Raw genomic sequence first — 10,408 nt, 5'->3', positions numbered from 1 at the left:
GGAAAGAGAAATCTAAATTAGCATTGTTAACCACTGAGTTTGGAGCATAGCCTACCCCTTATCCCTTCTGTTTGCTCTGGTGACTGGACAGTTGGTGTACATGAGGACTTTTACCCAGCTAGTGACAAAAACATAATAGGGGTCTGCAGAGGCAGGGAAGTGACATAGGCTGGGCAAAATATTTGAAGAAAAATTACGGAAACAGGACTATTCACACAACTTACCTCTGTTTATTTTATTTAAGAGAAAAAGTTTACAGTCAGTGCTGCTACATGCTGGTCCTGAAGCTGCAACCTCAGGTTAGAGAATGATGAAAAATTGGTGATGAAGAGCTGGGATGGTGGGAGATAAACACCCCCCGAGTATTGTTCCTGGTGGTTACAGTAAGGGCCGACCAGCCAGGTGGTAACACTGCCTGAGCCATCAGTGTGCTGGTGCAGCTCACTCCACATGAGAGGCTGGTGGGTGCCTTTATCCCGACTCTGCTGGGGTGGGCAGGGGCTTTGTTAGGCTTTGTTTTGGAGCTGAGCGCAGCCCCGGAGGAGCTGCAATTCCCCGAGTGCAGCCCTGCTTCCACCTGGTGGCCAACTGGCAGAACTTCTCAGCGGGTGCATCGCCAGTTACCTTCAGGTGCAGTAACCTTCATGTCGCCTGCTCCTGTGCACTCTTGCCTGGGCAGCCTGCCAAGGAACAGCAATGTGTCTGGGTAGAGATGGATGGGCTTGGTCATAAGTGTCCTCCTCTGTGAGCACAGCCCGGTGTAAACAAGGCTCTTGTGTGCAAAATATTAACTCCAAGCATGACTTTGATTAAACCTTGTCTTTTTGTAGTCTTGTCTTCATCAGGTGGATGTGGGGAGTAGAGAAGGCAAAGGGTGTGTTAATTCAAGGTAAGACTATACTATACAGTTACACTTTCAAGTTTAGGCCAGGTGCATTCAGATTAAAGAGAAGCTATAACTGCAGACAGATTTAAGCATCTAAGTCTAAAGCTGTGACTCCAAACCAAACAAAAACAACAAAAACCAACCAAACAAAAAACTCAAAAAACAAAAACTAAACCCTGTTCAATAGCCACCTTACTGACAGCACCAGAATCCCATGGGTGCATCCCTGTAGTTCCAAAGGGAGAGTGGTTAAAACCCTGGGCAGTGTAGTGAGCTGCTTCAATAAAAGAAACATAACAGAATTCAAGTCAAACAGGCATGTTCTCAGCAAGACTCTGAAATGTCCAGCAAAATTAGGCCAGTCATAAAAATAGCTGGAACTGACTTATTTTTTTAATGTATTTTGAAGCATAGCTCAAGGCAGAAAAGAAGGTGTCTGTAGCATTTCCCCAAAAAGTACAAGATTTTGGATCAGTGCCTTTCTGAGGCTGATAAGGTTCTTGTAAGACAGTCTGCTACATGCTTCATTGGGGGATATGCTGTATTTTAATGTTGAAACCAACAGAAAAATAGCTCAGGGTCATAGCTCTAAAGGAAAGGCAGCATGGCAGACTGGCATCAGCCTTAATCCAAAGGGGAAAGGTAATATAACTTCATCTCTGTCCCCACAATTCTGCCCCTCATAAAATACTCCGAACAATGGCTAAGCCAAAACATCCTCTCCAAAAACAAGACAGTCTCCTAATAATTTACTGTGTTGTCCTTTGAATATGCAGTAAGATGAAATCACCTTTAGTGCTGAAGGGTTGGAAGATAACTCTCTCAAGGCACTGACAGGACTAACAGAAAGCAAGAGAAGCAAATAGAAGAGGACTTCATGGTGACTACCAAAATGGAAAAAAAGTATTAAGTAAATGGGGAATTCTGGAGAGTGGCTAAAAGCTAAGGACTTCCCTGACAACAGCAGTAAGCTTTTTACAAGGAGTACAAGAACCCCACAAAACATCAAAATGCGTAAGTTATCCTAGAATTACCCAAGAAGTTTTAAAATTCCTATTAAAAAAAAAAAAAAAACAAAGCCAAAAACAACACACAAATTTCAATTTATTAATAGATGTTAACAGATTATTATTATTTTTCATAAAATGCCAAATGGGCACAAGTACTTCTGTGAACAAAATACTGAAGTATACAGAGAGACACAAGGAAAACTTAGTTCAGAAATAAACACCAAATCCTTCACTGTGTGTGTGGGCTTGTCATGGTCCTTTCTGTTGTGTAAGGTTTTATCCAAAAGACACTTTACAGTAACACATATTAGTTGATGGAATGATGTCAGTAAAGTGTCTGAAAGTACCCAGGTTACTCCAACTCTCCATAGCTCAGGACCACAGAAAAATGGCCCAGACAGACATAAATAACATATATAAAGCCTTGTAATTCAAACAAAATGAGTGATTTCATAATCAGCAAAGCCTGCTATGCTAAGCACTGTTAATAATTATGTTTTCCTCCAGCTACATGTACACATTTATTCACAGTGCCTAATGCTGAGAAGCCTTACTGAGATTTAGAGGCATAAGAGGTAGTAGAGACATCTTCTCACTCAGCCAATGCTGAATTTTAAATATAATTAACTAATACTTCAAAGAAATAGTTTTATTTCTTCTTATCATCATCTGTACACCTGTGTTTATGTTTGAAATGGATCAGAGATGAGAACCATGTATCAAAAAGAAACATACTAAGAGCAAAAAACTTCGTGTAACAAAAAACTTTCAAAATCCACTGGAATCCCATGACCCTAGACACTTATTAAGCCTTTGCTTTGATGTTAGCTCTGCTCCAACTATTTTAGAAAAATCTTGTCCTGCATGCCCTTTACTTCTCAATTACCACTGCAGGATATTCCACACCTTTGTTGGAAGCTACTCTCAGAAGACTTAAGAGACCCTTGATTTGGTCCAGAGTGGGAATTCTCTTCTTTCCATCCTGCAGTGGTGACCAAGACCCTCTGCAACCTGACTGTAAATGAATAACTGGACTAATAGCAGAGAGGACTGGTGATAAAGTGTGGAGTTTCTTAACCACTACAATTACAGTTAAGGAAAATCAATAGACAGAAGCAGATAGTAAAAATACAATAGTATACTTTGAATTAACAGAGGGCTTCCCAGTAAAATTGGAAGGTATTAGAGCATTCTGCTGGGACAGCTTATTCCATTAATTTGTCCTCTATTTAAAGAGGTCTCCACAGATGCCCAATGTACTCTGGACAACCTTCCCACAATTAACAGTCTTACTGTTTTGTCTTTGCTGAGCTTTAGGAAGACAATACCATTTATTTAATGCAGATTAAAATACACATTGATAATGAAGAACAGATTAGTGAAGTCTTAGTTAATTACTATTTTCAGTACAGTTCACTATCAATTAATTATATTATCATGTAATAGCTAGCATACATCTGTTCCCAATTGGTTAAATACTTCTTCAGCTATACTCCTACTGAAACCCACAGCAAAATTCCCACTGCTGAAAAAAGCTTTAATGAACCCCTAACACTCAGGAAAACAAGACTGGCTAAGTGTACATCATGTTGCTTTGCTAGCATTTGGGGCTTGAAACTAAGTAAAGCAAAGTTACTCTGTTGTATATAGGGCTTGTCCTATAGTTTCAGCTGTGCTATCTGCCACACAGGAGTGCACTAAAGCACGGGTTTGAAGGAGTTTAGCAACTGGTTTAAGAAGCTCAATTTATGCCATAACTTGGGTATATTTCCTAGAGAAAAATCCTCAGATCATGGACAGCGTTTTTAACATAAGGACTCTGTGGTTTGGAAAAGTGGCAAAAATCATGCTGGTTATCAAATACATACAACAGCAGCAGAGTAACTGAAACCCAGATATGCAAGAGACAACCATATTATAAAATTTGCATGTTAAAAAATAAGAATAGGCATTTTTCAAAAATGTTAATATGCTGGGATGTAATGGTTAGCTTGACCCCAGAACTTGCCACTATTACACAAACTAATGCCACATCTCAGCTGATCAAGACATTGCTTAGAAGAATGCATCATAACTTTGGGTTTTATTTAATTTCTCACCCTTTTCAGTCTTTAAATGCCTAAAGACAAGACCTTCTATACAAATGTGGCTCTTCAGATAAGAAAATCTTGAATTAACAGCTATACACTTAGAGTTGTTCTTCCTCTTCACAACATTCACCTACATTTTAACAAATTGCTAATCCCTTTAGCAAGCATTTGAAGACATTGGAACTGTTTCCTCAGTATGTGTCTTTCAAGAAATAATACCAAGATGCCGACATTGTAACACTATTTGTGGGGAACCCGAGAGTCTTCATCACATGCACAGTCTAAGTCATGCTCCAGAAATTCTTGAGGTCTGCACTCAGGGTGCATACGACCTTGGGAGAGAGTCAAGGTTCATTTCTTGATGCAGCCTCCTCCAGTAACTGGTGTACAGCCTAAAGCCCCTATTCCATTGCTTTATTAGACTTACAAAGCTTATTCACTGCATCACTGCCCTGTCTCACTACTAACACAAGTGAGACACATCAGCACAGAATGCCTCATTAGCCAGAACGTGTGATTTACAGAACATTAATGTTCTCTGACCACTCTGTGCTCAAGTGTACAGTAAGTTTACTGGATGGAGTAGTTGTTCCAGGCATGAGGCCGACTGAAATCAAGGCAGACAGACCCGTTCTGAAGAATGGAAGTTCCAGAATACAATTCCAAATGTGGTACAGGGGATCTCTCCTGCTTTGGGTTTACACATTGTCCTTGTACTGAAGTTTCAGAGTCCAATTTGTTCTTCAGTGTAATTTCAGAGCACTGCTCTACCCATCAAAATAATGTATGTCCCAGCCTAAGAGTCTTATCCAAAAAGATAAGCAAATCTTTTTTTAAAAAATAATTTAATTCTACATTACTAAAGCTAGCAGACTGCTCCTTTAGGTTGTTACCGTGTAACATTTTATTTTCAGCAAAACAATTAAAATAATTATTTACATCTCTTAGTAAGTTAGTGAAAAGCAAATTACTCTCAGGTAAATAAAGTTTTGTTAAATAAATTTATCTATCCATGAAGTACAAATTTTTAATTTCTCTGTTGAATGATTACACAATAGTCCACACAACCAAGATCTGGTAAATTTTTCCTCTTTACTTTCTCCTCCTTGAAAAGACTGATTTATTATTTTTGTACAAGATACCAGAAGTATTCCATTTCAAGTTTTCCTATTCCAAACTTCCCAAGTCAAAATGTTTCTCATTTTGCTTGGCCTTAAGCTTCTGGCTTCACAATTAAAACACATCGAATAGATCTTAGGATGTCACCAAAATGTGTAATGCTACCATGATGCATGTTTAAATTTAGGCAGGCAAGTAATCTGATTAAAGTCAGTATCTGCAAAGTCAAACACATAAGCCCAAGAAAAGGTTTAATATTGTTTCTGTGCTCAGTTACTCAAGTGCATTCATAGCCATTTCTCTAAAATGTTGAATTACCTGCATCCCATTTAAAAAAATACAGTTCCAAGATCCTAAGTGTGCTGCACAGATATTAAGAGTACCACAGCGAGATGTGGCATACATTAGTTGTTCATGGTGTGCCTCTCTTCCCTAAAACACAAAAAACATCTAAGTAGCCCAGTGAAGAGAAGCTGAACTGTAGTTGAATTATACTGAACTACTGAATTAAGCTGAAAGTAGCAATTCTCTTGTTTAACACAATGGTCAATACAAGAAATCACTTTGTACAGAAACTTGAATTTGGTACTTGAGCAAAATCCTACCAACTTTTATGGGAAGAGTTTTATGCAAGGAACTACAGTGATCTTTCAAGCACTTCTGAATTAGGAAGGGTTAGTAAGGCTTGCAAGCATTTGCAGGGGTCTGAGAATTTGGCCCTTTATCTATCTATTTAGAATAAAAGGAAATACTAGTTTATGCTGCATTTGTTGGATTCCTAAATTAATTAAGATAATTTATTTGTAATATTTCAAAGGGTCTGCGGTTTTTCAACCATCCTATACCTGACCAATGTTTGTAATCCCTGTCATTCCTGTGTAATGAATTCTAGGTATAGGATATAAAAGAGTTTTTGCTGAAACAGCTTACAAAGAGAATAATCATACTTCATGCTCTGAAGCATACAATAATGACTGGTAAAATGATGAAGGACCCTAATTATTGCATTACCTCTATACAAAATACAAACTCTTTGGAAATACAATATAGGAGCAACATATTTGGGGGGTTTTTGGTTGTTTTCTATCATCAGAACTATCCGTTTAACAGATTAATAACTGCAAAACAGGAAAAAAAATCAAATATCAGAAAAACAGCTCCCATGCAGTAATTCCATTGAACCCAACACTCCAGATTATTAAAAATGAGCTAGGTAGACTAAGCATAATCTAAAAAACTCTGCTAAACAAAAACAGTTTGACACAAAGACCAGCTGACTTTTAATTATACTTTAATTGAAACCTATTTATCTAAATGAAAAACCCAGTATGAACACACAAACTACACTCACCATGCAGGCTGTGCAAACTCAAAATACGTTTCGAAATGCGGATATACCTAAAATACAGGATTTTTTTTTTTTTTTATGATTACAAGAACTGAACTAAACCAATATATTTCAGATTTGGCATGGGAGAGGAAGAGGGTGATAATATACTAAATAATTCAGTACTTCATCCATATGACCTTAGTCTGACTGCAGTTCAATTAGTCTGTACCACCTGAATAATTTTTACAATGGAAAAAACATAATGTATAGCTCATTAGTTTCCTAATTATTTCCTCTTCCTTCGGGACAAATAAAAAGGCATCTTTGCAGTTCATCTCTGAAGAGGGCTCTGCATAATACTACTTCAAGAAACATTATCACAGATCTGCTGAATACAGTGATCAGTGTCTTCACCTACAGATACACCACAGCATCTGACACTGTTTTGACAGCATTTAATATATTTTTTACAATCTAATAAAAGAATCTGCAAAAATGAAAAGTAATATTAATTTATATTACAATACACTGTAGTATAAATTTATAGCATTTCTCAACTATAAGTTTGGAATAATATTCATAAATATAAAGAACAAACCCCCTAAATCAAAACAGTAACTTAAAAAGAACCGAAACAGATTTTTAGAATGCTGCAAAACGCTTTGAAAATATTAAGAACAAAACTCAACTGTTACCCCCAAATTTCTTGCTATGAGTTCTGTTTTTTCTCATCCCATCCTGAAGGGCAGACAATGCTAAATTTATGACAGCACAATTTTTCAGATATCTATCATAGGTTCCTCTCACTCACACTAAATCCCTCATTGTTTCTCTACATAGACTACTCTAGAAAGAAATAAAAAAGTAAAAATTAAAAACATATGGGTTTTTTCCTACCTGTATATCCAATTTTATTTACAATGCCTTGAAAGAGAGAACGACATTATGGTACAGTTACACCAAACTATCCGACATCAATCTCAGCTGTTTACTAAGACTATGAATACCAAAAAAAAAAAAAGTTACACAAACTTTCACAATTACACACTAATTTTTAGAACCATCACAAATTGACAAAGAAGTTATCAACTTTAAAATACAGAAAAAAATTACATAGCTTTAAGAACAACGAAGTTACTAAAAATATATTTTTTACCGTACCTCCTTTAATTTTTTTTTCCAGAGAGTTGATCTTTACAGATTATTAAAAAAAATATTTCTTCAGCCACGAGCCTTTGTATTTTATTTTTATTAAAAAAAAAAAAAAAAAAGTCACACAAACGATAAAATATTTTGTTCTGGCCATTTGTCTCCCTCCTCCAAATTGACACTTTATAAAAACCTTCTGTACTTTTTTCCCCCTCCCTCTCTCCCTCGCTACTACCTCCAAGATGGTAGGAAAGTTGTTGTTTTGGAGGGCAGAGGAGCCGCTCTCTGATGTTATGTCCTCTCAGTGCCTGTAGTGGTGCTATAGGAGGCTGCTGGCTCTCTTCTTGAGCAGCCCCAGCAGCCCTGCCTTCTTTGCTGGAGAATATATTCAGGGATTCCCCTTAATAATCACCTACCCTCTGAGCACTTTGTAGTTTTAAAATAATAAAAGAGCCCCCAAAGCTTCCTCCCCACAAAAAGCAGGATCTTCTCAGAGACAGGGGGGCAGCAGCTCCTCAGCACAGAGCCCGAGCACATTCCCAGTCCCTCTGCTGGGGAGGAAACTCTGATCTGTCAGCCCAACAGAGGGAAAGGGGGGAGAGGAGAGAGAGGAGGGAAAAAAAAGCAGCTGGAAAGGTAAGCCAGGCCCGGCCTGCATCCCCGGGCTCGCGTAGCGCGGCAGGCGGTGCGGAGGGTGCAGGGCGGGCGGGGAGGCGGGCTACGCGAGGCCGGGGATCGGTCGGGGCGGCGTAGGCCGCAGTAGGGGGTGCGGGGAGCCAGGGGGGTTTTTGAAGCTTTCGGGCGCCGGGAGGAGCGCCGGAGGGGGGGTGAGACGGCCGCCGGAGCACAGCGGGAGGGTCGGGGCGCGGCGCCTTTGCCCAGGAGGTGAAGGGCGGCGGGGGAGAACGGGGGCGGGGGGGCGCTAGGCCGCGGCGCGGCCCGGCCCGGCAGCTCCGCTCCCCGCCCCGCCGGGCCCCCCGCGCCGGGCCCCGGGCCCAGAGCGGGCCGAGCCCCGCCGCCGCCGGGGCCGGGCGGCTGGGGGGAAGCGGTGGGGGCGCCGCGGTTGGGGCCGCTCTTCCCCCCCAAGCCCCCCCGCCCCCCGCGCGGGGCGAGAGGGCCGCGGGACGGGGGGACGGGGGCGGCATTAATTTGCCGAAATGACTTTTAATGAGCGGTGCCGGGGTGGGGGGGCACCCCCTCCCCCAGCCCGGTGCGGGGCCGCCGCGGCGGAGGCGGTGCCGGTCCCGCGGGGCTGCGCCGGCCGCGGCCTGGAAAGTTTCGCAGCGTTTTTGGGGTGCTTATCCCCCCACCGCCGCCGCCGGCCACCCCCCGCCCGCGGCCGTGGGGACGGTGCCGGCCGGGCGGGGGCACCTCGGAATGCGGCCGCAGGTTCCCCCCCGCCCGTCCCGTACCCCCTTTCCCCCCCGTCGGTGACCCCCTTCGGCCGGGCCGGCGGCGGGTGGATTCGCCAACAACTTTTTGAGAGGTAGTGGGGAGCGGTTTTGGGGTGCGGGGAAGCCCTCGGAGTGTCCCCCCCCCCCGCCCCCCAGGCTGCCGGCACGTGGGACCCCGGGCCGGCCCCCGAGCGGGGAACCCGGGGCAGGGGCGAGGGACTGCCCCGGCAGTGCCTTCGGTGCCGGGCACATGCCGCGGCCAGCGGCTGCCTGAGCCCTGCCGGGGCCGGGCTGGGGTCCCTCGGGCACCCCGCTGTGCCAGGACCCGTTAGCGGGACAGCAGCCACAGCCCACTGGCACCTCCGCCCGGGGAGGGGATCGCCTCGGTAGCCCCTACACGGCAAGGGCTGTGTCTGGTCCCCTCTCATGTCCCGCTGCGCTGGGGGGTCTGTGTGAGGTGCTGCTGTCCCCCGGACTGAAAATGAAAGGATCCTTTTTTTCAGGGAAAAGAACGTCTGGTAGTTGTGAAGTGAGTGCACTGGAAGACCCACCATCGCACTTCACCCCGCACAGGTGAAATAGCTCCGGTTTCTAATGCGGGAGGTGGCACGTTTCGGTCAAATATTCCTTAATGTGTCTTCTAGGTCAAAATTGTAAGGGCTTTGTACAAGTAACCTCAAATGAATTTTGGAAGTGATGGAAGTGACAGTGACACTCACCTTAAAGCCTTATACCATCTGATTAAAATACATAGAGTTAGTTCTAACTTCGTTGCTCAACAACATGCAATGCGGGTTTATTTTAAGGCCTTTTAGTTTTTGAGGGTTGGGAGACTTAAAAGTGACAAAATTAGGGCAATGCACTGTTCCCCTGTAGACAGGTGCCCTTCCCTGTGGGCTCACCTGTAGTGACAGTGTTCCATGCTCAGGCCATACCCACCAGGTACCACTGCTGGTGTGAAGCTGTCACTTACAAATTGGTGACTGTTTGTAATACATACAAAGATCACACAAGTTTTATTAATTGTAAAGCTAAATTATTTACTGAAAGCAACGCTAAATTTACGTACTGGGGGTTATTTTGATGTTCAGTATTTTTGGGATGAGTGATTGAATTTGTGTGTCCTACAGAACTGTGTGTACCATGTTCTCATGGTATGGTAAATCATCAGGAGGTACAAGTTTATTTTAGGACCACACTGAAACTCCAATAGTAGTTTATACCTGCTGAAAGGCTCCTCTGTGAGGAGCTCTATTGGTTTATTTATTGAGTATTCCTACTGAAGCAAGAATGATATTGTATTGTGAGAAAATAAGTTTATTTGTCTTTGTAGTATTGGGACTAAAAATAAGACAAAGGTATTTTGTTTAACCTCATCTGGAAAGGCAGGCTATGTGTTATTTGAATAAATAAAAGGCTTGGACTTTTTT

The 10,408-nt window shown here is 42.5% G+C and overlaps 1 protein-coding gene and 1 long non-coding RNA gene across 5 annotated transcripts in view; one reads left to right on the top strand and one right to left on the bottom strand.

The window, feature by feature from the left end:
• Positions 1 to 210: 210 nt before the first annotated feature.
• LOC127059833 (uncharacterized) lies at positions 211 to 7,680 on the bottom strand. The gene is made up of 2 exons (XR_007778019.1): positions 7,597 to 7,680; positions 211 to 836 (listed from the first exon to the last, which is right to left on the bottom strand). It is a non-coding gene; the product is annotated as an uncharacterized LOC127059833 (long non-coding RNA).
• A 44-nt stretch (positions 7,681 to 7,724) lies between these two features.
• Positions 7,725 to 10,408, top strand: part of INO80D (INO80 complex subunit D) — a 45,714-nt gene continuing 43,030 nt past the window's right edge. For 2 of the 4 annotated variants that reach the window (XM_018911607.3, XM_009088056.4), the window contains exons 1-2: positions 7,725 to 8,220; positions 9,482 to 9,551. The gene's annotated coding sequence lies outside the window, so the exon portion shown is untranslated. The other 2 variants (XM_050977084.1, XM_050977083.1) reach the window with 2 other exon arrangements.

Source organism: Serinus canaria, chromosome 7, assembly GCF_022539315.1.
Source record: "Serinus canaria isolate serCan28SL12 chromosome 7, serCan2020, whole genome shotgun sequence".
NCBI classification, from domain to species: Eukaryota; Metazoa; Chordata; class Aves; order Passeriformes; family Fringillidae; genus Serinus; species Serinus canaria.
This window is presented reverse-complemented; position numbering and strand designations above follow the sequence as displayed.